The 27804-nt window shown below is 42.4% G+C and overlaps 1 protein-coding gene across 16 annotated transcripts in view; it reads left to right on the top strand.

Annotated features, from left to right (window-relative positions):
- MICAL3 (microtubule associated monooxygenase, calponin and LIM domain containing 3) overlaps positions 161-27804 on the top strand; it is a 154423-nt gene continuing 126779 nt past the window's right edge. For 3 of the 16 annotated variants that reach the window (XM_021390217.1, XM_021390178.1, XM_021390170.1), the window contains exon 1: positions 161-524. The gene's annotated coding sequence lies outside the window, so the exon portion shown is untranslated. Of the gene's footprint in view, positions 525-7297; positions 7319-23606; positions 27672-27804 lie in introns of those variants that run through there. The other 13 variants (XM_021390212.1, XM_021390237.1, XM_021390159.1 and 10 more) reach the window with 13 other exon arrangements.

The following is a 27804-nucleotide window of genomic DNA, read 5'->3' as shown; positions in this document are numbered from 1 at the left end:
TTAACTTTTTTCTTTCTTTCTCCATGGCATCTCTGTGATACGATCTTTTGTGTCTAGCCGTATGGTTAAAACTAGTCTAGGCTCTCCTTGCTTTGTGTCTGGTTTTCTTTTTGACAGTCAATCATTCAAAACAATGACCGTTGTTACTGAAAGTGGTGTTCTTGTTTAAAGCCTTAATGGCAAACAAACCAAATCATTTCTATGTGGGTCCTGCAGCTACAGGCATAGGCTGGTTTTCTTCTTGGTCAGTTTCAGCTGGCATTGAGAGTGGCACGCTATGGAGAATCTGACACATAGTCCCAGCTGTCATTGCTGCTAACCTTCAGGCCGTCACTAAAGCCTCCTTGTTTTCTGTCTCTACCTTGTTGGTCCTGACAGAGCAGTGGCAGATAGAGGTGCTGTTCTCTCATCATGAGAGTCTCATAAACACCAGTGGAGCTGCCTCATCCTCTGCCTTCAGAACTGCAGGGAAGTCCTTAGTGCCATCCTCTACCACTGGCCAAACTTCATCAGCTAGACAGTGGGTGAGTGGGCTACTGCTTAATGTTACGAATGCATGTGGCTTTTTGCTGTGCAGCCTTCTTTCTTTGAAATCACTTGTCTGGCAGTCATCCCATCCCTTGAGTTGGAGCCTGTGTGCAGGAGGTGTGCTTTCTTCTGCTCCTTGTAGCGCACTGCACAGTGGACTTCTGATTTAGGCTGGTGGTCTCAAGCTTATTACTGTACATTACAAAACAAAGCTTCAGTCCTGCAGTTTTCCATTTTCTGTGCTGATTCATTTCCAACATTAGGAATGTTTATCTGATGGTTTGGGTCTTTTGCTGTGTTGGTCTGCATCAGTATTCCAGCTGTACAGCTTAATTAAAGTCTGGGAAATAACCTGCTTACTGCATGAACTTCCTCTTTGGCCAGCAGGAAATTGTTCAGTATTCGTGCTTTCTGCCCTGCCATTTGGAAGTAATTCCTCTGAATCTGCAGTGCTTTGAAGTGAGGCAAGGCTTGCAGGGAGCTGCTTGTGGTTGAAGGAAGAGGCCAGTTCAGTGCATGGAAGACTTGTAATAAGAAGAAGTGTCTTCCTTTAAAGCTTTATTTTAGTTATATCCTTTATCATCGTGGCGGCATTATTCTTTGGATTGAACTTTGTCTGGTGTGTCTGAGGAGGTCTTAGGGTATAATCCTGCTACTCATCAAATAACTTTTGAAGTGAAGTGACTTAATGGATAGCGTAACTTTAAGTGATCTCCTTTCAGGTCATTGAGATCTCTTTAAGTCTGTGGGGAGACTCCTTGCTGGAAGTTTTTCTCTCTTAAAAGAGAGAGTGTATGCAGAACAGCCTTGTTTTTGTGGGATCATATCTTAACTTGTTATCTCTGCCATGCAAGTAAAAGTCTTGTGGCTGTGCACGTCCTATCTAACATTGTCATCTCTTTGTGGTCCAGGTAGAACTGTGTTGGCTCTGTTGGGATGGTTGGGAATTCCTTCTTGCCCTTCTGTTAGTGTCTCTAAAATGTGATGTGTACACAGCTGTTGAAGTGGGCTTCTGTTTGGTCAGGTCCTGTGAAAAGGATGGCAGAACTTCTGCTTCGTTTCTGTGAGCTACTGCAGCTTGCAAAGATTTGCACTATTTAACACTTGGAATTTTTTCAGGATTCATTCAAGAAATGAAACTTGAGGCAACAGAAACCAAATTTGGTTCAAACCCTGTTAAAACCAGCTGCAGTTGGTACCCACCCATGTAACAGACTACTCTTGGTCTCCTGCTGAGACACTTGCAACACCAGTCTTGTGATGGGACGCTTTCTCATCTCAGTTGTGTGGTGATCTGCACAGCATGAGGCAGGTATTTGCCTAGAACTCCTGCTTTAACCAGTGAAATGGCAGAATGCTTCACTAATCTTTCTTTCTAGAACAAAGTTATTTCTTTAGCAAGCCTCTGTGCACTCTGTATGGTACTCCACCTGCTATAAACAGAGTTCTGCTCGGTTTAGGAGGGAAAAACTACCTTAGGCTGTCAGGAAGGGCAAATGGTTTATGGACATGTGGCATGCTTTTGGTGATTCACTTAGCCAAGGTAAATCACTGCTTAAGCCAGGCTCCCACTGAGAATTCTCTAGAGCCGTGCCTCTTCCTGCTTTGATTGTAAAGAAAGATTAGTTTAGAGTTAGCCTTTGTGTATGGTTTCCTTGGTGAGCCTGGGGAGGTCAGTGCTGCACGCCTGGTGTTTCAGGTTTCTTCTGGATCTCACAAGTGTCTTGTTATGGACTTTCCCGGGAGATTAGGATTGCTTGCAAATGCAGAAAGTATATGGGAAGACTGGGTGTCAGTGATATATGGTCTGGATCCAATACTTCAAAACAGAGAAGTTTGTGCGAAAATGGAGCAGTTATCCAGAAGATGACAGCCTCAGCAGGAGATAGCTGCTAATAATTCTCTGCAGTGCATTATTATCTCCATGCTCTCTAGAGAAGGCAGATGGGCTACAACTGGGATCATTGTTCTGTCTTAATACTAGTTGTGTTGCTTTTGCATTACACATAATGCCTGCTGCATTACGCTTACGCCTGGAGACTTACCCAAGGGCTCTGCTGTGCCAAATACTGTATTAAACCATAGTAAACAAGTCCCTGCTCTGAATATATATATATAAATATATATATATATATTTGCTTAAATAAGGCAGATGAGAGTAGAAGAACACAAATGCAATTTTCTGTTGATGTTTAGAATGGCAAATGCCGGGAAGTTTTGAATTTGGTGCATCGAATAGGATTTTATTTGACAGCAGATTTATTTCAAGATGTGCACCAACCTACAAATCATTCTGTGGGACACTCCTAAGGTGGCAAAAAGTCAATTGTTTGTTTCTGGGGAGCTGTGCATTTGTGAGAGGTGTGGGAACCTTTGTGTTGGAATAACCAATTTGCATTCAGGGCATAGGTCCCTGGCACATCCTCTGACTTCCATCTTCTCTCAGCTTGGTCAGCCTTCCTGACATTGAGCGGATTTCCTGCTGAACTGTCTCTCAGGCAGCTCTTTGCACTCATACCACGTTGTCCATATTCCTTGAGCTGGCGTCATACCCTGGCAGTAAGTGTTGGGACTTCCTAAAGTCAGAACTATTCCACATGGCAACTTACATGCTGAGCCGCAGTCTTCTGATACTATCATAATATGGTTGTGGTCATGAGTGTATTCACTGTGCGGTTCATGAGGGAAGAGACTCCCGATCCACGTTCCTTCTGGCACAGAAGGGAGATCCTTCTTGTTGCGTATGCTGCACGTGAAGCAGGTAGTTCTTCTCTAATTTCCTCCACGCTTCTTCATGTTTTGACTGTTCTTTACCCTTCCGTCTCTTTTTGTTCCCTTCCTAGCTGGTGTCTCTCCAAGAGGCAGAATCTTCTGGCCTGGTAGGGCTGAACTTTAGATTCTTTACAAAGTGTACCTTACCTTGTGGTTGCTTCCTCTTACACATTTTCCTTCCTTTAACCTACTGCCCTCTTTTTCTGTTTCTGGTCTCCCGACACCATTTCCCCCCCTGCTTCCCCCATGCCCCGGGCTGCCTACTGTTCCTGTCCTTCTTTGGTGCAGGGAGGAGAAACTACTGAGTTTTATTAGCAATAGCAATTAAGCCTGTTTGTAACAGGGTGAGCCAGTATGAACAAACGTTAGAGAGCAGGGTATGTCTCGTGGACTGGATTGGCTGTGCAGCTTACTGGATTTTGTTTTTTGGGGGGAGGAGGGGAAGGGTATCAGTTAATGTTAATTTAGAAATGGTGTAGTCTCAGCTGTGATCTAAAACAGCTAAATTGCTCGGAGGGTGTCACTTGAGATGTTTGCTTCCCTTTAGGAGAAGTCTGCTAATGTGCCCTTTTGCGGACAATTGTCTAGATGTTTCATCAGTCTGCAGAGGCTTGTTTTTAGTGCTATCTGCACTCTCGGGAGTTTATTTTTAAATAGTTACTGAAGCAACAATCTTGTAAAATGCTGCAGTGTTAAGATAGAAGGAATTAAAATGTTTAGTAATCCTTCAAAAGGGTAGGTTAAAAAAATATCTTTCTCTCTTCCTTTCTCTAATGCTAGCTGACAGTACTGGTGAAACTACATTCTGGGAGAAGGCTTATTTGCTTCATGAATAGATGACTTCATAACTTTATTCCTCAAAACTCTTCTACTCTAGTTTAAAAGGTGGGCATTCCTAAACTGAACTTACGTCAAAACCAAATGCTTGAGGTCAGGAACTGCTGTGCATTGTCCTTTATTCTCTGCTATGAAAACATGACTTTTCTCCACTGACTTCTTCCTTGTTGAGATGGACTGTGTCTGAAGATAGTCTCTGTGGCCCTTGTGAAGCAGTGATCCTTCACAAGCCAAATGATATTACTTTCTCCAGGAGGAGCGTTTTGTAAGCTTTCCTTCTTAGTGCCGAAAGGCTAGGTTCCTTGCTGTTTCCACTACACCAGAAAATTTCAAAGAAAACATTTTTCAAAGAGATCGAACAACCTTATCATGTTGTGTTCCTGTATCATTTTATTAATCTGCAGTTTTCAATTCAGTTGTGCCAGTACAGCAGTTAAACTTCATTAAGTTGTTGATTTCATTTGGAATCATATTGTATCTAGATGACATCACAAAACTAGATGATCTTTAAGGTTTCTTCCAACCCAAGCCATTCTGTGATTCATGTCACTGGTAAATCAGGTGATTAATCGAGTGCAATCCCAAATATCAGTACAGACTGAGTGATGAATGGATGCAGAGCAGCTCTGCGTGGAAGGACTTGGGGGTTCTGGTGGAAAAGCTCAACATGAGCCAGCAATGTGCACTTGGGAGCCTGGAAGGCCAATAGTATCCTGGGTTGCATCAAAAGAGGGGTGACCACCAGGGTCAGAGCGAGGGAGGTGATTGTCCCTCTCTACTCTGCCCTTGTGAGGCCCCATCTGGAGTACTATGTCCTGGGCCTGCAGCCCCCAGCACAAAAAAGACATGGAGCTGTTGGAGCAGATCCAGAGGAGGGCCATGAAGATGATCAGAGGGCTGGAGCATCTCTCCCATGAAGAGGGGTTGAGGGATTTGGGCTTGTTCAGCCTGGAGAAAAGAAGGCTCCGGGGAGACTTCATTGCAGCTTTTGAGTACCTAAGAGAGTATACAGGAAAGATGGGAAGGACTTCTTAGAAGGGTATGTAATGACAGGACAAGGTAATGGCTTTAAACTAAAATAAGGGAGATTTAGCTTAGATACTGGGAGGAAATCATTACTCAGAGGGCAGTGAGGCCCTGGCACAGGCAGCCCAAAGAAGCTGTGGGTGTCCGTCTCTGGAGGCGTTCAAGGTCAGGCTGGATGGGGCACTGTGCAGCCTGAGCTGCTGGGTGGCAGTTCTGCCCATGGCAGGGGAGTTGGAACTGAGTATTATTTAACATCTCTTCCAACCTGAGCTGTTCTGCGATGTGTAATGTCATCTCCAAATATTAAGGATTATCTTTCTCTAGGTCTTCATTCTCTTTCTGCCTCATTCCTGTGGTCTTCAGCAATCAAAAAAAAAAAAAAGAAAAGAGGAAGTAGCAAAGACAGAGAGAGAAACAGAATCAGTCATATAGGTTCAAGACCTGTAGGATAGACCTGACCTGGCAGGGCGATGCCAGCTGCATGCTAGCCAGTCTTGGTTGTTTCCTTGGTGTCAGGGCAGCAGTGGATCTTGACTCTGAAATGGACTGGAAATGAAGTGTTGTCAGATCAATACAGTAGATCAAGTCTGTTGGATTGGAGGATGAATTGCCTTAAAATGCTGTGTTAACTATGGCAATTTAGGAAACAGGAGTGGGCAGTTGAACGTAGCCCATCTAACAGCGGTCTTAGCTTAAGCTGGTTTGACTTTTTTTTTCTAGAATTGTGTTTGACTTGCTACAGCGGTAATTGCAAGTTTTCTGTTTTAATTCATATGACTTAACTGGGTCCTTTGACATGTGACGCAAGAATGGAACAGCCTTCAGACTGTTTGCAAAGTCAGGCATATCGTTTGGCTGTATTTGGAAAAGTTTCTTCACAGCAGTTTGGACTAGAGGTTTTTCAGTGCTGTAAATTAAATACTAGGCCATACAACGCAATCATCACCTGTAATGTTCGTGGTTACACTGCATCATTTTGCTGGGACTTGTTGCTTGCTTCATTGTGGAGGCAGTATCATTGTAGCATCCTTGGTTTTGGGGAATCTGAGAGCAGATGATCCTGTTCTCAAATGCAATAATGACTTTTAAAATGTATTTCATGTCAGTTATTTCACTTCTCTGCCCCTGTTTCCCCAAGTGGAATGCACTCTCCACTTGGAGTAGCTCCTGTCATGCAAAATACAACTTTCTTTTGATATATGGGAGTTCACGGCACAGTTACACGCAGCAATCAGTGGAGTTTGTTATGGCAGTAAAAACTTTAGGTGGCAAGGTCGTGGCTACGGGATTAACTTGTGTACAGCAGTCCTTTCCATGGAAAGGTGTGCTCGGTGAACATTTGACTTTTTATAACCTGGCAATATTCAGCTCTCCTTTCTGCGAAGTTCTTAAAAATGGTGGTGATGTGAACCCTAGCCAATCCCTTCAGCTCGGGGTTCAAAAGGGCTTTTCTTTGGGAGTAGAGTGCGGAGGCGGGGACACAGGCTGACCAGGCCTTCAGGAAACAACTTTTAATTTGTGGCAATTTATTAGAGCACTGAAACTGAACAGCTGTCTGTTCCCAGAGTGCATTCTCCCTTGCAGGATCTGGCTGTGGCAGCTTAGAGTGGTGATGTGATTTTGGTGATGGACATGAGCTTAGTTTTCTTCCAGGCAGAGCCCTGGCTGCAAGGAGTTAAAACTTGGAGAGGAATGAACTGAGGTCAGCAGCACAAATAGTCTGTTCAGTAAATAATTTTCTTTGTATACTTACTCCATTCTTTCACTCATTATTTGCTCCACTTATTCTTTTCCCTTCCTACACACACACATGCGTGCAGTCACACAGTTTTTCTGGCTTTATTATTCTCTCTCGCCCTAATTATCGCCTCCCAGCGGCCACTTGTCCCTGTGACCCTCCTTCTGGCCAAAGAGCTGTAGATGATAGGTTTCCAGTGCAGGAACCACCCTCGAGCTGGGATGGACACCTCTGCTCAGCTTCGGAGATGCCAGACTGTTTTCCGGCTGCTCTTGTGAGTCTGCTTGCTCTGAGCACTGCAGTGGTTACACAGAATGCAGCGCACAGGAGGGAGAGAACTGTGCAGCCAAACACGGAGGAATTAGGAGCTCTTCCCCACCTCTTTTTCCCCTGTGGTGTCAGGCTGTGAGCTCCTGGGTGAGTGAGCATCTGATATGTAGCATGCTTTGTTCCAAAATTCAGGGGGAAGTCTGTTAAATTGCCATGCTGTTACTGAGAATTTGGGTGAATTTGGGATGAAGCATTCGTTAATGGATGGTAGAGTCTGCAAAATACAGCAGGCTTTCATGCTAGTGCTTGGATGTGATGCTATGAAAAGAGAAAGCTTTAAAGGGTCACGTATCTGAGGATCCACAGAAACCAGCTAGAGGAAAGTAGGATTTGGGGGGGGTGAGTGACCTTGAATGTCTGTTCCAGTGAAACAATGTAGGTGTGACTTGTGTTTAGGAAAATATTTTCTGGGAGGCCTTTTGTTTGGGTGGGAACAGCTTAGATGTTCTGTATCTCTGTAGAGATCTGTTTTGATTTTTCAGTGAAAGTGTAGTAGCTACATCTTGTCACCTCTGTGTGCCATATTATAAATGTTCCTGTCCCCAGGCTTCTGAAAGACGTGCCAAATCTCTTTTTGGGAGTATTAAATTGACTTAAGGCCTCACAAGCAGGCAGAAAGAAATGTGTAGCAGGCATACTGGAGCAATTGCATGACAACTATTAAGATGGCAGCCTGTGAAAAATCATGCATAAGTTTTGGGCAGGAGGGGGTCTTTGTGTCTGCATGGCTTAGCGACCTACAGCCTGATAGTTCTTGCCTGCTGTTGGAACCTCGGTGCTCCTTTCCCTTAGGGCATTGTTTCCTCCTTCATTCTTCTGAGATTTTTATGCTTTCCATTGTGTTTTCTTAAATAAAAAGGCAACTCCAGAAGCAAACAAACAAAATTCCTTTCTTGCTTGACTTGTGCTTTTCACTTAGAAATGATTTTCCTTTCCAGTGTTATTAAAACCAGGACTTTTCTCAGCCAGACTGCAGCTGCAGAGCCAGTGGGGTAAAATGAGAATAGTGCTTGATTTGAGAGTTCATTTTTTTACCCCTCTTGAATTAAATGTTGATAATAGCAAAGTTACAAATCTGAAGATACTAAATGAAGACAGGAGTTCATTGTTCTCTTAACAGACTTTATATACAGCTTTCCCGTAGCTACATTGTGTAGTGAAGTGAGTTACTTTTTGGTAAATAGACGGGCTTTGAGGCCTCAGGTCCTTCACATCTGAAACAAACAATAGAAGCAATCATTAAAGCTAAATACCAAAGGGAAGGATTAAAAGGGTGTATTTTCTAGAAGTGTCTTGGGCAGTGCTCCTACCTCCAGCTGCTTGGTTTTTATCCTGGGGTGCTGTGTCCTTTTCTCATCTTGTCACACAGGACAGCTGTCTGGGCACGCATGAGAAGTCTAATCAGAAAACTGATCTCAGTTTAAAAATAGCCTTGCTGGAAGGAAAGATAGCGAACCTGGTCAGGTTGACAGTGCAGTCCCACAGTTGTTGTAGTGGCACTAATGGTCAGGTGGGGATGGCTTGGTGATGGGGCTGCTGTCAGTACTGCTTGGCTTTGAGGGAACCATGGTGGGTGACAAAAGTTGCGGTTGTTGCTTGATGGTATTGATTGTATTTGAGAGGATGTACTTTTGATACCTTTGGATGAAAGGAACGCTTCCAAAAGGAATTGTGAAAAGGTTACAATTTCTATGAGAGAATGGAGCAACAGATGATGATCAGATGATCTGATGATCAGAGGGCTGGAGCACCTCTCCTATGAAGACAGGCTGAGGGAGCTGGGATTGTTCATCCTGGAGAAGAGAAGGCTGCGGGCGACCTCATTGCAGCCTTCCAGTACCTAAAGGGAGCCTACAAACAGGAGGGGAGTCAACTCTTTACAAGAGTAGATAATGGCAGGACAAGGGGAATGGTTTTAAGTTGAAGGAGGGAAGATTTAGGTTGGATATCAGTGGGAAGTTCTTTCCTGAGAGAGTGGTGAGGTGCTGGCACAGGCTGCCCAGAGAGGCTGTGGATGCCCCGTCCCTGGAGGTGTTCAAGGCCAGGTTGGATGGGGCCCTGGACAGTCTGATCTAGTAGTAGATATGGAAGTTGGCAGAATTTCACTTTCAAGTAAAACTAAGTAGGAGACACTGTGTGTCAGGATTTGTTTATGAAGTGGTGGGGTGGAATTGACTTATCCAAGAAGGCCAAATGGTATCCTGGGGTGCATTAAAAAGAGTGTGGCCAGCAGGTTGAGGGAGGTGATCCTCCCCCTCTACTCTGTCCTGGTAAGGCCGTGTTTAGAATACTATGTCCAGTACTGGGCTCCCCAGTTCAAAAAAGACAAGGATCTCCTAGAAAGAGTCCAGTGCAGGGCCTCAAAGATGATACAGGTCCAGGAGCATCTCCTGTATGAGGGAAGGCTGAGTAACCTGGGTCTGTTCAGCACGGGGAAAAGAGCTGAGAGAGGATCTGATCAGTGTTTATAAATAGGTAAAGAGAAGTGGGAGGCCTTAATGGATGAGGCCAGGCTCTTCTTGGTGGTGTATATTGATAGGTCAAGGAGCAATGGCCTAAAACTTGAACATAGGAAGTTCCATACAAACATGTGGAAGAACTTCTTTACAGTAAGGGTGATGGAGCACTGGAACAGGTCGTCCAGAGAGGTTGTGGAGTCTCCTTCTATGGAGATATTCAAGACCCATCTGGATGCCTACCTGTGTGACCTATTGTAGGGAACCTGGTTTGGCAAGGGGGATTGGACTTGCTGATCTTTTGAGGTTGGACTTGCTGATCTCCCTTCCAACCCTTGCAATTCTGTGGAAAATAACTTTCTGTAAAGTCTCACCACACTTGAGAATGAAACAAAGTGACTTCACTTCAGTGCCTGAAGAAACCGTGTCCTAACCTTGGTGGGTCTGAGTGTTACTCACTAATACAAAAAGCCTCTAAGAGAAATTGAAAGGAAATAAAATTGGAAAGGAAGGATCTATCCGTCTTTCCTGTGTCATAGAACTTGTGTATGAACCAGGGTGCAGTCCACAGGAGATATTCATAGTTGCTCTTCTGTCATTCTCCTGTACTTTGCTCTCTAGTTTAGATAGGCATTTGCAGCACTGCAGGATTTCTGTCTATAGCCTGTTCTTATCTGGGAAAGTAGTGTTACCTTTTAAACCAGTGAGAATACTATTGATCTAACATCGTGCTGAAATCCTTTCATCTTGAGTTGTTCCAGCTATTTTATAAGAGGGATAAAAGCCTGCATCCCTTCGGCTTTTGAAGGGAAATGAGTGAAGTGCAGGGTTGTATTGTAGATGACCTTTGTGAACTTAGACACAGCTAGGATAAGAATCCACATCGCTTCCTGGGATCACTACATTAAGAAGGAGACGTGCAGTGTCTGTGGATATACATGTTTGAGGGCATGAAATAGCAACTTATGCATATACTAATGAATCCTTACATCTGTTTTCACATATGCATATGGGTATGAATTTGCAAGATAGTGTGAGTGTGAATAGATGCAGGCCTGGGAAAATTGTGATCGCTTGTAACTGTGCCACTTGGCACGTAGTGTGTGTACAAACACATGCTTACAAAATAGTATTCAAAGTAAAGTAATTTCTGCCTTCTCTTCCCTCTGAAAAGAGTCATGAACCCTAGATGCTTTTGTTTTTTTTTTTAAGTGCAATTACTACTAGTGAGAATCTTAAACAGTCTTTCCCACTTTCTTATTTTGGTGACTTTCTGAATGGGAACCGGCGCTGTATGACACTGTCCGCATCCCCAAGTAGTCAAGCCTAGTAATGGTACAGATGGAGAAGTGAATGGCATTGGAGTCAGCCCAACAACCGTCTTCAGTGTGCTCTGTGATTTAGGATTGGAGTAGTGGGTGAAGTTGGCAGTTTCACTGGACTCCATGTTAGGAAAGCTACTTCTAGGGATGTATAAATTAGCCTTTTATTTATTTCAAGATTTGAGATTCATAATAGTTTCACAAGAATGCTTCTGAAACTAATACTGTGTTTTGTTTGCTCTTATATCTACAGCATTATTGAAGCCCCTCCTTGACACCTTCAGTGTTGCTGAAATTTCCATTGTACTTTATGGTCTCTCTGTGCTACTTCTATTCCTTTTAATTTTTTTTTCTTGTTGTACCAAGAACATCAGTGCTTGGTTCTGTAGTCTTCCTGTTGGCACAACTATCATTCTGATGTAAATGTTGAAAGACTGCTGCTTCACAGGGGGAACACAGGCTGTTACATAAATTCCATGATTTTACTACTCCATGGCTAATTTGAGAAATGGGAATACAGCATTCTGTGCTCTTTGGGTCAGCCCTGAGTTATCAATTAGTTAGTAGTAATTTTGTATCATTAGCTGCTCTTTCAGGAAACCAAGGAGCAAGTATTTCTGTTTTTACTGACTTTGTCATTGTAATACATGCTGAACTTGAATGACAAAGATGGAGTTGATTGTGATTCTTCCCTCTGGTGTCCTGTTCCTGCAAACCTCATAACTAATTGTTGGGATTGTTCAGTCTGGAGAAGAGGAGGTTCAGAGGTGCCCTTATCACTCTCTATAACTACTTGAAGGGAGGTTGTAGTGAGCTGAGGGTCGGCCTTTTCTCTCTTGTAACTAGTGACAAGGGGGAATGGCCTCAAGTTGCGCCAGGGGAGATTTAGGCTGGACACTAGGAAGTGCTACTCTTCTGAAAGAGTGGTCATGCACTGGAATGGGCTGCCCAGGGAGGTGGTGGAGTCACTGACCTTGGAGGTGTTCAAGAAACGTTTAGGTGTTGTGTTGAGAGACATGGTTTAGTGGGGTTATTGGTGGTAGGTGGATGGTTGGACTGGATGATCTTGTAGGTCTTTTCCAACTTAGCTAATTATATGATTCTATGATTCTAATGCCTTTATAAAAAAAAAAAATGCTACCTATATGCATATTCAGTCCATGAGCTCCCTATAAATTGGCTACTCTTCTCAGCTGAGCCTGGGAGCCGTACTAAAATATGAAGTATAGCAATCCTTCACAGTACTAGTTCTGGCAGCATTCACACATTGTTTTCTTAAGGTGTCTAATAACAGGTGGAGGGGGGAGGAAATCACCAAACAAACTAGGAGGCAGGGAAGATCAGTGCATGAGCCATTCTCATACAGTAGAAACAAGTAAATTAATAGGCAGTCATATAATAGTTTCAAACTTGAACTGAGTTGGAGTCAGTAATTGAGGATCAGTATATGCACGCTTACCCATTTTCCAAGGCAGTGTGTGATCCTGTTGCTAGTGCAGTATTTGCTTCTGGAGTAAGGCAGTGTGCTACATCCAGTTGTGATCTTTCTCCATGGATAGATTTCCTCACTTGAAATCACTGTGCCCTAGGATATACTTCTTTTTAAACATCACTCAGTACAATGGAAGTGATTTCTTCCCTGTTTGTTCCTGTGTGCCTTTTTTTTTTCTTGATCACACTGAGCTATTTGCTTGCAAATTAAATTATGGAGATGACTTCCATAAACTGGTAGGTCGCATTTCAGAGACCTTTTCTGTGTGTGTGTGTGCTTCAGGTCAGCCAGCAGAGAATAGGCAGCTCAGTTTTCTAGGAGTTATGTAGAGCAACATTGCAGAGCTCTTGCGGCTCCTGCTTGGCACATTAATAGGGATGAAGCATAAGATTAACAAGGAAAAATGAAATTGGTACTACTGCCTTCAGAAAGGGAAGAAGCAGAACAGCTTTATGCGGCTTTTGTCTTCTAATGCCAGCTTATTAATTTTGGTAAGCCTGACTTGTCTCTTATTTTCATCATACTTTAGAAAGACTCCAGATTTTTATGGCTGTTTTTAACACTTCTGACTGAGTATATTCTGCTATGTAATTAGAAGTGCTGACTGCTGGTTCTGTAGAAAGATGGTAAATCATGCCTAGGCCAGTGCTGACTTTGATGATGAGACATAACAAGAACTCAAACAATCCATAGACTTGATGACTGTGTTTTCTTATCTCACTTAGGTGCAGTTTGTCAGCTGGAGGAAGTGTGTGTGGTGCAGATTTTTTTTCTTTTTTCTCTTTTTCTTCAGGCTCTGTTCTGACTTCTTGAAGCATTTAAATGAGCAAACGACTTTCTCCTTTTCCCGATCTAGCTTGTTCTTTCGGTCTGTCTGAGATGCACTTCACAGACAGATTTTGTGTAGGGTTTTTGAATGGCTGACTTGCCAGAAGTGAAGACACAACTTGGACAGCTTTGTAAACAGCAGCGTTAAAAACAAAATAAAAAAATCTAAAAACTGTGTGCCTTGCTGCTCTAAACTTTGTACTTTCTCTCTTGAAGACAAAGTCCCTTCTTTCCTCAGTAAGTTGAAAAGAAGCCACAAATCTAAGCTGGAACTTGGTGTCTTGACTGGAGGCATTCGAGGTATTTGTTCTGGGATTGAGCTGTGTCTTCAGCCTCCATAGGCATTCAAGATCTCCTGTTAAGGGCAAGTGAAAGGGGCCTTTCCCAGTTCTCTCCTGCTCTGATGTAGTGGACATCAGTAGACAGACAAGAATCTGTTGTGTGGCTATTTGATAGGGCATTGTTCCTTGGCTGTCAGTCCCTTGGGCTTTCTGGCGTGGGTGTGGTATACAAAAAGTCTGTAAATTGAGGCAGTGCTGCAACAGGATTTTGTGGCAAAAGGTAACTTCCTGCTCTTTACGAGGATCAGTTTTGTTATGCTGCAGTGATAGTTGTCTCTCTTAAGTGGCCTTCCTCACAGACCTGGATTCAGATGTTCCACTGAAGTCATTTTGGGACCCAAGAGAGATGTCAGCTTCACACTTCTTGTCTCTCTCTGGTATCCAGTGGAACCTGTGACTTCTCTACACACCACAGAAGAAATTAGATGTCCAGAAATTCAAGGCTCTGGCCCCAGAGAAGTGTCAGGCTTGAAAATAAAGAGAGAGACTGCGGTTAGATAACGGGAAGGAAAAGGCCCACTGTTACCATTTATTAATTACTAGTCAGCTTCCTTTGTGGGGAATGCTCATCAGGGAGAGATTGACTTCCCTGTAAGTGCCAGTTCTGTGGTGTGGGGGAAGTAAAACTTCAGACTCTGGCTCTGAGAGGAGAGGGCTGCAAAGAGCTTGAAGCATTTCAGACCAAAACTTGATTCATTTTGGTGTTCCCTGGGACTTTCAGTCTGGTGTGGCAGTACGAACTTACTCAGACTCTGATTTTATGGTAATTTTTTCTTTTTTAAGAAACAACAGCAATGAAGAACCCCACCAAATGTTACCTTCTGTTATTTTTTCGTGAAATAGCTAAAGCTTAGGAGGCTATCTCATACATAGCTGCATGTTTCCTCTGCCTTTCTGTGAAAGAGAGTGGCTTCTTGGAAAATGCGTAGCCTTCATACTGTTTTCATAACTTGTGTGTTCTGTGAAAAAGGCAAGATACTTCCATTTCCTATTATTGTTGCACAAAAGTCAGGAGCGCAACCCAGTACGTGCAGCATGTTAGTAAGACTTATGTTGTTTTTCTCATGTATTTGTGTATGTGCAGCAGCAGCTGCTATTTGAACTTTCATTGCTCTCCTCTTTTCCAGGCATATTATGCTTACCACTTGTGTTATGACTATGCAGTGGAGATTCATTTAGCACAATGAAGAAATGCAGTTTTCTTGAGTATCTTGCTTCTTGGAAAATGTTCAAGTGAAGTGTATCCTGTGCTAACAGAGCAAATCTTTGAGATTTGTCAGCTTGATGATGCGTCATGTTCTTTTGCGTAGCTGATTTTCTCCTGTAGTGAAAAGACATTTATAAACGCCACCATAACAAGTGAGCACACTGAATTTAATAGGTATGACAGCGTGCACGCCAGCTCTAAGAGCTTCTCTGAAGCTTTGTATTGTACATTACTGCTGCAGTTTGGTTTGCAGAAAAAAATGTTTTCTTCTGCTTGTGGAGTTGAAACTTCACATGCAGCTGGGGATTGCCCTGCAGTGACAACAGGTTTGGGACATGTGGTGCTGTTTGGTTCAACTTTCATGAAGAAGAAGCAGAGATATAAACCAGTTTCATTTGACTCTGTGAGGTTACTGTGCCCAATAAGTGAGGACAGGCCTGTTGACATTAGCTCAGTTCTGACATAAATGCCCTATTCTATTCTTTACAAAATGAATACATAGATTAGTTTTAAGTATTACTTTTGGCAGTAATGTGATTTAAATCCTTTCTAAATAAACGCAAGCCTTGTTACAAATGAGGTAAATAAGTATCATTGCATAATTAAAAACATCATTTGAGGAGCAGAATTTAATCCTAAAGAAAGCTGTGTGCCTAATTCTCTTTAACTATTCCCCTTAATGGATGGATTTTGACCACCTTTCTTTGTCAGTAGCGAGGTACAGAAATGTAGCATCTTGCTGACTCTGCAGGTAATAAACATTTTCCCATCCTGTTTCTGATGAATACTCTAATGTTTGTAGTGTCATCTTACACATTAGGGCTGTCTGCTTTACTGGGTCACAGCCCATAAACCAAAACAGCTGCTTTACCTTTTTCTTCTCAGGGTAGAACTCCATGTTTGGAGCGCAAAGCACTCTGTGCAAAGAAGATAACTGTAGAGTTGCAGTTCTGGGGAGTGGGCTTGGCTCTATCACCAGCTGCTGTCAGCTCTCCCTGGACTTTGTTTGTGGACAGATAGTGGCTCTTGAAAAGCCAGAGCTGTGTCAGTATGTTGAAGTGCTGCAGACTAGCTGGGGAGAGCTCAGTTTGCATAGAATGTGGTGTTTGTGTGGGTATTCTTCTCTCAAGTGGGGCATCATTTAACTGTTCAAGTGAATTCATGCAGCTAGGGAGAAGGTCTGGACTAGCATCTGTTGGGAAGAGAAAGTAAGGTTGATGGCGTGGGCTGAGGCAAAGAGGCAGTGTGCAGAAAGGGAAAACTTACTGCAGGTGTTCTTTAGTTTTAAATTGTTGACAAATTACCTTGATTATGACTTTGCCAGAAGCTTTCCTCACAGTAAAATCGAAGGAGTTGGTTTGCACAGAGATCAGGTGTATTGATGTCATCCTAAATAGTGAGGATGTGATATTCTGCACTCCCTCTAGGTGCATTTCCAGCATTGCAGAGGTAGCCTTTTTGGAATTGGGCTCAGTCACAGCAGGAGTAGCTTTCTCTTCACAGCAGGACGCTTCCTGCAGGACTTCCTACAGGGCGTAAGGAGACAGGATCCAAATTGCGGTGAGAACTGGTGGAAACTTTAGGCTCTTCTGAAATACCAGCTTTGTAGGCTTGCATCCTTGGAAACCTGAGACTGGACAAATTAGTTGAACTGGAAAGTAGCTTTAAGTTGAGAAACTTTTCAATTTCTAGAAAAAAAAAGTATGCCCTGGAATAAATACTTAGTCTTCTGAGTGTTTTCATAGCCTTCTCTTTACGTCAGGTGAGCTTGATGGCCTCTCAAAGATTTTTGTTTGTGCAACAAACAATTTAATCAACTTTAAGTTAATTTGGACTTTAAAGGCTCTAGTTGCTTCAGCAACTGCTAGGAGCTGAATTAAGTATGTTTTGTCAAACATGAAAAGTCTAGCATGGTGTGGTATTTCTTGGGTAATGGAGGGAGAGGAAGGGTCATGGAAGAAGAGCTGAGAGTCTCCATCTGAGTCCCTGTGAAACTTGCTGTCCAGTTTGCTAGGATGTGCACTGGAGGAAAGGCCATCTATGTAAGTTTGCTCCTGTCTTGTTTCCCCCAGTGCCTCAGATATCTCACTCTGAGCTGTTGAGGAGAAGCTTCATTATAATGCACTAGCTTATTTAATTGGTCTTCTGCAGAAGATCAGGAACTGTTTTTCCTGCCCTCTTACAGTGCACACTCGTATTCCACACCATTCTGGGAGAGGAGACTGCTTTGTAAGGTGCACTCAGTGAAAGTATGTTGCTGGTAATACGTAGTGGAAAGAAAGAAATCTATCCATCTAGGTAGAGAGACTTTCTGGTAGGTTTCTGGTTGTGTAAAAATATGAGGAAATTTCTGCAGAGCTGGATGATCTGCTTTACAGTAAATGTCTCTACCCTATTTACTTTGTTGGGATGGTATCCGGTGAACTGACAGTTGCATCCCCTCCGCACTTTAGAGATGGGAAAGGCTTACTGAGGTTTGAGCTGAGGTGGCTGTAGCCCTGCTTGGCACACTGGCTTGAAAAGGTCCTGAATCGCATCCCAGTCACAGGGCTTCCAGGGCTACTTTTCGGTAGAAGGTAGAGTTTTAACCTCTTGCTTTTAACTCCTTGCTCTAAGAGTCTGTGTGTTGATGCTCTTTGTGCCTTAATTTTTCAAGCACTGGGGCTAGTGGTCCCCCGTTGAGTGTTAGGATAACATTCTGTCAGTTCAGAGGCTCAGAAGATTTGCTTTACTTCAGGAACCTTTGTCTGTTGTGGCCTCATGTAAAAGCAAGTAGTTTGTTGGTGAGCCTTTTTCTTAGATGGAAATGGATCGTTATCAAAGTAAAGATGTTTTGGAATAGATACAGATGATTCTGCAGTGAAGTTTCTCTACGACAAATTTTGCCAGAGTTAGGCTAACAAAATTATGGTTTTGCAATTTAGTCAGGCCTGTTCACTTACTTACACAGTAAACCTAGTAACCGTTGTGAGAATGGTCTCTGCTGAATAGTGACTTCACAAATAGCTTTATCAGGTGAGTAAGAGAGGCTGTTGCTGGATCTTAAATATTGGTAGAGTCCTATTCCCTAGCTATTAACTGGAAATATCTTCTTATGTAAGAACCTTAATCCATGGTAATACAAAACCCTTGATAGAGGTTTAGAGGAAGGAAGTTGGAGTTTCCTCGAGGTCATGGCTAGTTGTTAATTCTCTTTAAGTTTTTGACATCAAACTACCTAAGCAACTAGATACACAGTGAAGCAAGTTTGCAGATACCTCATCAACTCATTGCTTAGGCTACTTCTGGTCACACTCCTCTTCTGTTAGGTAAAGATTCATTCAGTTTTTTTAGATTTTGCCACTGGTTGTTTCATGAATCTCAAGAAAGATAGTCTTTAATGGCTTGTGTTTAAATACAAGAAGAGATTGAGTCACTGCCTCTCCCACCTCCTCTCATCTTAGATCAAGTAGAAATATGGAAAAGACAGTAACATTTTGCATCCTTCCACTGGATCTGTTAATGTAAGCCAGGGCTTTGTCCTTCCCATTAAGGTATTATCACCATTATTTCGGTCTCCTTAGGAGGTGAAGTAACCTCTTAAAAGCACCTGCAGTCCAAACTACTTAGTACTTCCTGTAAAGACTTCCTTCCAGATTGGGCAATGCTGCTAGAAAGGCTCTTCCAAGTTCAGGGCACAGTGTGAATGTTTTGTGGGAGAACAGGTTTGCAGTATATTTACTGGGAGGTTTCCAAGTGCTTGTGGATCTTCCTGATAAAGAGAGGTGTTTGGGAGCTGCACTGGATCATGAAGATCTGTGTAGGTTTGCTGTGCTCCACAGAGAAGCTTTGTGAGTGCATCATCAAGAAAGAAAGGCCAGGTGCACAGCATTAGTGAATCTCATCTTGTAGAAGAACCTGTGTAAGTCAGCCGATTCCTGGCTCTTTTCCTTTTCTAGTTTGATTTGGGCTCAGCTCAACTTACTGAACAGCTGTAGATTTAGCTTTTCCTTCCCTTCTTATTTCAGAGTGATATATATTTGGCATTCAGTGCCATTAGGCAAGCAAAATCCTTGTCCAGATCCTTGACTTAATTTGAAGAAATAAAGATAAATACATCTCTCTTAACATTCTGCTAGTCTGTGGGAAATGTGCATTAATGCAGGGGAGGCTGTGGAGGCCATTTTCTTACTCTAGTACTGGTTGCAGCTTGAGTGTAGGCTATTTTTTAATGACATTTAAAATGATTCCAGAGGCCTCATTTTGTTGCTAGCCCCTGGATTTCTTTGGCCAAACAACATATGCTCAAATTATATGTTAAAATGTTGGCTTTTAAACATGTTAAAACACACAATGGGGTAATGCTATTTTCTTACAGTATAACATCTGTCAGTGTTCATTGTGTCCTATGGAGCTTGGTTGCCACCACTGATATACAGTGATTCATTGTATGCTTCGACTTGAACATGATTTCATTCTATGCCAGTGATGCAGGTACACTAGATGTACTCTGGGCTAGATCAATTAGCTGGGTGCTAGACTTAAGTAGTAGACTTATTAAGTAACTTTTATGCTAATGTACAAAATCATTAGCGGTAACTTGAGTTTTGAGTCTGCAGCTATGGCAGGGTGTCACATTCCGGTCACATTCTGGAAGAAACTGGGTTCATCTTGGTTGACTAATGGCTGCAAACTTCTTGCCAGTACTATTCCTTTCTCAAGGCATACTATCAAATATTTTGTTTTATTCTTAAATAAACAACTATTTAAAAGCGTACTTTGTTTTAACTTGCATGAAAGCTGTATGAGGGATGTAATTTATGATAAAGATTTAACTGTAATCTTGCAAAATTTTGAGCCTTGTAACTGCTGCTGTGTTCAGTATTCAGCTCTCCAAGCAGGGTAAGGAGTATGTCTGAGGAACAATCATAATAAAGCTCAAAATAATAATTAAAATCTGGAACTTTGAATAAGTGGATATCTGATTCTGAATATGAAGTATCTGAAGTTTATGTGCTTTGTAATCTGAGAAACGGGTGTGCATGGGGGAAGGGGAAATCTGCTTTTCCCCAAATATTCATGATATCGATAGCTTCTCCAACCATCCTCCCAAAAAATGTTCAGTGAAATGAAAATATTTCAATGGAATAGCTTTTGACAGAGAGAAGAAGCCCAGAGATAGGAGCTTTACAGGGAGGTTTCTGACGGGATGTTTCCAAGAGGCTCCCATACTAACCTGTTCTTCCTTGCTGGTTTAACAATGTGGGGTATGCAGACTGGACTCCTGCCGAAATTTAATTTGGAAGATGGAGGGGAATATTTACTCTTTGAATGCCAGATTGCCCATAATACAACAGGGCCAGTAGTCATCCTTACTTTCAGTCTTACCTGTTGAATTATGTATCAAGAGCTGATGATTCAGGATACTGACTGCTCTGAACCTGCACTGGCACCAGTGGGAAGAAGGCCACTGGCATCATGAACAGGCAGTGGGGCTGTAATCATCAAAATCCCTGGTGCTACTGCCACACTTGTCTGTGGTGAGCAAGGGGTGTGTGCGTATTTATATATAAACATGTGTACCATGAGCTCACGTGGTCTGTATGGTTGCACTGCATGAACTGAAATTGAAGTTGTATCTATCCTTGAAAAGCAGACATCTTTCCTTCTATTCCCTCTCTCTTCCTTACGGTGTATCCTATTTCATTTCTTCTGAGTGCCCCAGATGTGCCCAATAGGGGGGGACGCTTTTTCTTCTGTAATTCTTTTTATTCTGGAGCCTTATTCAGTGCCTGTCTCTGTTGGTCAACTGTGGCAGATGTATTTTGTTCCTAGAAACCAGCACCTTCTTATATGTAAAATATACCTTTGACTAAACAGATTGTGTAAAGCTTTCATATTAAGTGCCAGGTAAGTTGTTTCAAACAGCAATGAACTCAAATTCAGATGTTTCCGGCTCCAGAGAGCTCATTTGCAAATGACATTGCTCTTCTCATAACCTTCACTTAGTCTAAAAATGCTTACTGCTTGTGTGAGATTTCAAGGACAGTGTTTTGCAGGAGTGACAGGCTTTTTTTAACTGCGATTCATGTAGTAGTTTATAAACAAGATATTCTGACTGAACATTGAACGTTTGAAAATATGACCTCTGCTAAGGTTTGTTACATATTTCAACACAAAGATGTTCTTTTAAAAAGCAGAAATACTCATAGTTTCTTCCCTGACCCTGTGGGCCTGCTTGTCTGTGGGTGAAGTATTGCTTAAAAGGGCAGGTAAGGTGCTGCAAATTAAGGCATAGTCCTGGCCTAAAGATTACTAGGACATTGAGGCAGCAGTTTGGTTCAAACAGTTTGGTTTTCAGCATCTAAACAGCTTCTGAAATTAGACTTGAAAACTTAGCTTGTTTTGTTTTGTTCTGTCAAGGTTAGTAACACATCAACTCTGGAGAGTGTTAATTCAAGGCTTGCAGCACAGCTTGGAGAGAGGAAGTGTATGTGTGAGGCACTGCTAGGAGAGGCCTCTCCGAGCAGTCAAACAGGTGCTCATGCGCCGTGATTCGTTTTACTAGCTGTAATACAGAAGAATGAGGAAGCTAAGTGCAGCTCTAATGCTTTTGTAACACTCAAAGCTTAGCACCTCTGTGCATCTCTGAGGTTTACTAACAGAAGAGAGAGCTTTTGTATGTTGGGGTAACCTCAGGCCCTGCATCAAGGATAGCAGTCCCAATTGTGTTCAGGGTACTTGGGGTTGGGACTGCCTTTACCACATGCATTTGTGGAGCTCAGCATGTGGCCAGGCAAAAAGCTCAGCTAGGGAGCAGCAGAGTGCACAAACTGCTTGACACTTGGGTGCTCTTGGTGTTCTGCTGGCAGAACACTTTGGATCTGGGTCTTTGTGAATTCTTAGTGTCGTTCCCCACCTTCAGATCTTGGTGAGTCAGCTGTGCAACCCTGTGCTAGAGAATGGTGAAAGAGAAGTCACAAAGGTGCTTCTACAAAGGAGAAAAAAAAAAAAGCTAATGAAAGTAGTTAGTGCCAGTGGTCTAACACTCATCTTCCTTAGATCTAAGAAGTATTGAGCTGGTGCTCAACTATTGAGTGGCACCTTCTAATCATGTTTTCAGTGAAGCTTGTCACAGGCTTTGTAACTGGGGTTTCAGTATTAACCTGAGATGGCTGGCAGGAGCCTGAAGAATGCTTTCCACTTTGCAAGGCTGGGGAGTCTTGATAAATCACTTGCTGGCAGGCTGCACTGCTGTAGCAAGGGTGGAGCCTGTCTGCTGTTCTGTTGTCGGTTCCTTTGCATTTCAGGGTGCTGACTAGAATGGTGAGTAGTCTGTTCATGGTCTTTTTGGTCCTTTTTTTGTTACTGTTTGGCAGGTGATCTGCAGTAGGACTACGAGAAGAGGTTTCATAGTCTGTTTCAGGATTTACTCAACCCAAAGAGGTAGAAGCTGAGATAAGCTGTCTGCCTATCGTGGAATTATCCCACCTCCTACCCCACCCTTACCGTTCCTTCTCGTAACAAGCTATTTGGAGACAGAAGCTTGGCACCTTCCAGATGTCTACGGATTACCGTAAAAACATATTTATTAGCTCTTCTGTTTTTCTAGGGGAATAACAGCTGCCATGGTTAGAGAAGGCTCTGTGTTAAGAATTCCCCGTCTTCACAGGTTACAGGCTGCCTTGGCACAGCTGATTGTTGACATGTGGAGCGCTTCAGCTTAGGGTCACCAGTTCAAACACAGCCCTAGTCAGCAGTGGAAGAAAGCTGTTGCCACAGGAGGTTTTTTAATGAAGTGAGCTGGCAATTTGTCAAGCTCTTCGGGCACGGGTTTCTGCAAAACTACCATAAATGGTACTTGCAAATAATCTTGGAGTCAAAGAATTAAGCAGGTGTCAATGATAATCCAAAGAAACGAAGTAGGCACACAGGGAGTAACAGGCACTGAGCAGTCAGGCTTGTGCAGCTGATAAATGGAGTGTTTATGCATTCCTTCCCGAACTTCAAAACTAGTCAGTAAAGCAGTGAGAAGCTTGTAACTATATTCATCTACATTTTACTGTCCAGATAAAAATAGAAAGCCGTAATAATAATGCTGCTGGGTAAGCAAGGCACCATTAGAGCTGCGCTTTCGTGGTCAGGATGGGCAGCCCTTGAATTCTGTTTGACTCCCAGACCACTTTTTTTTGGTTCCAGCAGATTTTTCAGGGTCTCTCTTAGATTGGTCTTGGGCATACTGTTCATTGAGTTGTTGTTTTGTTGTGGCAGAACTGAGGCTGACTTTCCTTCACTGTAATTAACCCCTGGGAAGAAATAAAGACTTCCCCTGTTGCCCTCCTATGAACTTTGCATAGAATGTAATTGCCCTTCTGGCTGCTGTAGAGCAAAGGATGTGATGGTACCATCCTTCTCTCCACCTGTTTCCATTGTTTGAGATTTAATTCAACAATTTGCTTGAGCAGCTGAGGTGATTACAAATGCTGCACCACACTAACAATGTTTGGACTGTAATTTTCCTTTTGTAGGCTGCCTTCTCCATCCCACTTATCCCTTTCCCACTTACCCTCACATGCATGCTCAAAGCCTGGCTACACAGCTCCGTTCATAGAAATCTAGTTATTCCTTGGAGATAAAAACAAATGAAAATAACCGGCCCTGAAGTTTCTTACTGAGAACAGTGGTGCTAAAAGCTGTTCTGGCTGGAGATGTGAACTTGGAATAGGTCTTAAAACAACTTTGTTTTTCCTCCTCTCCCTCTCCACCCCAGTCTTGCCACACTGTGGTCAGAAATCCTTTTTTTAAGCTCAAGATGGTTTGGGATATTTTCTTTGACTGAAGTCAATGTATAGGCTGAAACATACGCTCCTGGCATGAAATCATCTGCTCTAGGGAGAGAACAACTGCCACATCGCCAGGGTTCTGTCTGACCTCACCCGTGAGCCTGTGAGACAAGGAGAAAAAAAATAAGTGATAGCATTCACTTTTTGCTGAACTGTATGTGTGCTCTAAGAACTTCAGCTAAGAGTGCAGCAGCTCACTTGTATTACACTTGTATGTTGTTTCTCCTGATCTGCCCTTGCCCTTTAAAATCAGAGATGATAGATTTCTGCTTTACACCTGTGCCTCTTTCGTTATGTTCCAAAGAGTGTGCGGTTCAGTGTGTGAACTCTGTCCTGGTTTGATTGGTAGGTGGTGATGTAAGTGTGCATAATTCAAATGCATTAATTTCCCTGGAGTGTAAGACTGGAAGGTGGGAGAGTAGCCAGCAGGATATGTGCTCTTGGTCTGGAGAAGTAATGAAGTAAGGGAGCAAAAATGCTGGAGCAGCCTGCTTTATTGTACCATGTAAGAGACAGCATCATCATCTGAGGAGGATGCTGGAGTGCTAGGGAACAGACAAATTTTGTGTTGCAATCAAATAGAGCTCCTCATAATGTAGACTTTGTGGAGGCTACAGGAGCTCTACTTTAAAATGGTGGCAAGCTGGCAAAAATAGGGTTTAAACTAGGACTGGGTGTAGACATTTGTGGCTGAATGCTGATTGTATGACACTAACTGAATGTAGTTGTTGCTTTATCTGGTCCAGTTCTTCTTGTGAGTATGCCCTCATCTTGCTGCTTTGAAGATGAGTAAATAGGTTTTTATAGTGAGGACAGAATGTGCTTTCTTGGCAGGAGGCTTGTTTCCAGCTGAATTTGTCTTCCTGTTTCTCTAAAACTTCTCTTTTCTGGATCTTGGGTGCACTTGTTAAACATGTTACTTAGATTCAATCATGCCATATAAAAATCCCTGCCGATGTGAAGGAAAAAAAAGTCTGACCTGGATTTGTAGCTGACTCATAACCCTTTAAAGGATCTGAAGAATCATATATTTTGGCTTTGGAAATAAATAGGAAAGACTGTTGTAGAAAATTGTAGTTGTTCAAGCAGTAGTTGTTTTCTGTCTGCTTAGGGAAGGCTTAATTTGCTACTTCCTTGCAAACATATAATCATTGTGCTATCTTTAGCTGTTTTGTGGTACAACTTCACCTCATGAAAGACAGAATAACACAGATGGTTTACATTTTCCTGAACAAAACATACTCCAGGAGAGTAGGCATGCTCTGAAGCTCTGCGCTTTGAGCAACTTGCTGACTGAAGGTGGTATATCAGTTATATTTTAAAAGTGTATACAAATAATCTATGGAAATAGGGTTTTTGACATTTCAGGCCCATATCAGCTCAAAAAACCTCTTCTGTTGAGATACTTTATTCACAGATAATTTATGTAAGCTTCTGAGATCTTGCAAGATCTTGCACCTGGGTTGAGGGAACCCCAGCTACCAATACAAGCTGGGGGATGAAAGGATTGAGCCCAGCCCTGCTGAAAAAGATGTGGGGGTAACGGTGGATCAAGCGGAGGCTGGATCAAGCCCTGGGCAACCTGTTCTAGCTGTGGTGTCCCTGTTCATTGCAGGGGAATTGGACTAGATGACCTTTAAAGGTCCCTTCCAATCTAAGGATTCTGTGATTCTATGCAGCCCTGGTTTGAATTGTCAGATAATCAGGTGTTCATATTGAAAATAGGCCATGAGCCAGAGCCTTAAGCTCAATCCTCTGAAAGTTGTATTAATTAGAATTGAGCATTGGTCAAAGTTCACCATAGCAAGATGCTATAAATGCTTCCACTATACCAGTCCTGTACCTGTTTTTCTAAATGTTGATATAAATGGTGAAGAAATGCTTCAGGCTTACTTTTGTAAGAAAAAAAAAAAAAAATGTGTAGAAGTCTTAGAGCTAAGTCACTGTAAGGATAAGAAAAGGAAAAATATTTGATGGGGGAACTTCTTTCATATTTTATTTATGTAAACCTGAACTTTTTTAAAATCAAAACTACAGGCTTTATTGAAAGCTGTTTTGTGATTCTTGTTCTACTTTCAATCTGTGGGTAGGAATGGCTTTTTAGCATTGGCTGTTTTTAATTTCTAAAGTCTTTTCTGGCCAAAAGATCAGGTATGACATCTGGAGTTAACCAGTGAAGTGAAGTCTCTCTAATTTGTTCTTTGCTTGTATACTGTGTGATTAATATTGAATACAAATGATTACATTGAAAACCTTAATAGCGACGGTAACCTTTTGCTTATACCATTCTCATTAAACCAAGTCACTTTTGTTTGTTACAGACAAATCAATTCTCTGCAGAGTGCAAATGCATTCCCAATAGGAATGTGTGGGTTTTGCCTGGTTGGTGCTTATGGAAACTCCTGGGAGACTTCAAAGTGTGGCCTGAATGTCCAGGAATTGTTGAAACACTGTTCTGAAACCCGTGTCACTTGAAGTAAAAGCATCAGTGTTGGAAAACTGGCAGGGATGTGGAGGGAAAAGGAAGCACAAAAGTCAGTGGTTATGTTTGAGTACTGTCTGGCCACGTCTCGGGTTTTAGGTGAGATGTGTTAATGCTCAGCAGTTCCTGGGATTTAGTTGCAGATGTGGATAAGGTAGCTGTTTTCACATCCAGTTCTGGCATGCTTTTGGCTGCCCAAGGAAGACTTTAAATAAATAAAAAAGCCATGACTGGTAAACTTGTGGTAATTGCATGAGAACAAGAGTTGTTTGTTGCCAAGATTATACTGAGTTGTGGTTCCTGGTTTTGAGGGATGGCAATGTTGGCAGAGGTAGAACTGTTTGTTGTACTAATGCAATTACAGTGGATCATAATGGGTGGTATGACACAGCTTTGATTTGGGTGTCTTCTGGCTTTTAAATACATGGTAGGTATACACCTCTAATTTACTTTGTCTGACAGTATGCAGTTTTGGTTGTGGGATTTTTTTTATTTTTATTTTTTTTTTAAGTTCAGAAAGCTGTTATTTTAGTAGTTAGTAGACATTCTTCTTTCCGTCATAGAGAGTGGTGACACAGGCTCTCACAATAAAGTGACATAGGAAACGAGTAACTGCTTATAGCCCGGATATTGCAATTGTTTTCCTTCAGGAACTCTTTATACATAAATATAATGTATGCCTCCGTAGACGGGGTGTGAAGGTAGTTGCCCTTGCTTGCCTGCTCTTTTCTCCCATGCTTAACTCTGCCGCTTCTGAAAATCTTGCCTGAAAACATGCCCATCAGTTGGTGTAGACACTGTGTATTCCCTGAATTGAGATTCCCAAAGAAAAGGAGCATGAAGGTTGTCCTGTCTAGTTGATGGCTCTGTGGCTGTCTGTGAGGGCTTGAAGGGAGAATGACTTGGGACACTCGGGTAAGGAAAATCTCAAGTATTTGTGATGACTTTTGAACTCATCTACTGCCAGGCACCCAACCTACTTGAGCTCTGAAAATATTAATGGATAGGGCAGACAACATTGAAATGCAAACGTTCTGTGTGTAAGCCCTTAAACATCTCACACTGGGATGCTTTACGTCTCACAAGTTCTTTGCCCTCACACAAAAATAAAGCTGTGGATATTTGTCTAATTTTCTTTCAAAACTGTAGGAAATATAATCTAGACAGCTATGCTTTGTTTCTGCTGTTATTTCTTTAAATAGTCTTAATTTTAAATGCTTTGAACAACAGACTTCCACAGCTTCCCTTGACAGTGTGCCAGGTTGATATGAGAGCAAACATTCAGTTTGTTCCACAGCGCTTCTGGTGTGGGTGTGAGCTTTTCTTTACTGCTTTGTCACAGTTCCCAGCTGCAGCCCTTTGGATTGCCTGAATTGCAGTTCCTCCAGGTTTTTTGGGAGCCAGTTAGCTGTAGTCCTTAAAAGCCAAATGAAGATTCTGGAATGAAGTTTTGCTTGGTGTGCGGCTGCCATATGCGCAACAAAAGGAAGGTAAAACTACAGGTTTTAGAAAATGAAATAGGATGTGGTGGTAGTAAAAGAGCATTTGGAACCTTTCTTAAAGAGGTAAGCAAGGTGAAATATCTGAGTTTCTCAAGAGGCATTTCCTTGAAGTATCCAGTGT

Source organism: Numida meleagris, chromosome 1 (genome assembly GCF_002078875.1).
Source record: "Numida meleagris isolate 19003 breed g44 Domestic line chromosome 1, NumMel1.0, whole genome shotgun sequence".
Taxonomy (NCBI): domain Eukaryota; kingdom Metazoa; phylum Chordata; class Aves; order Galliformes; family Numididae; genus Numida; species Numida meleagris.
The sequence above is the reverse complement of the archived record's forward strand: the minus strand, read 5'-3'. Positions and strand labels throughout refer to the sequence as shown.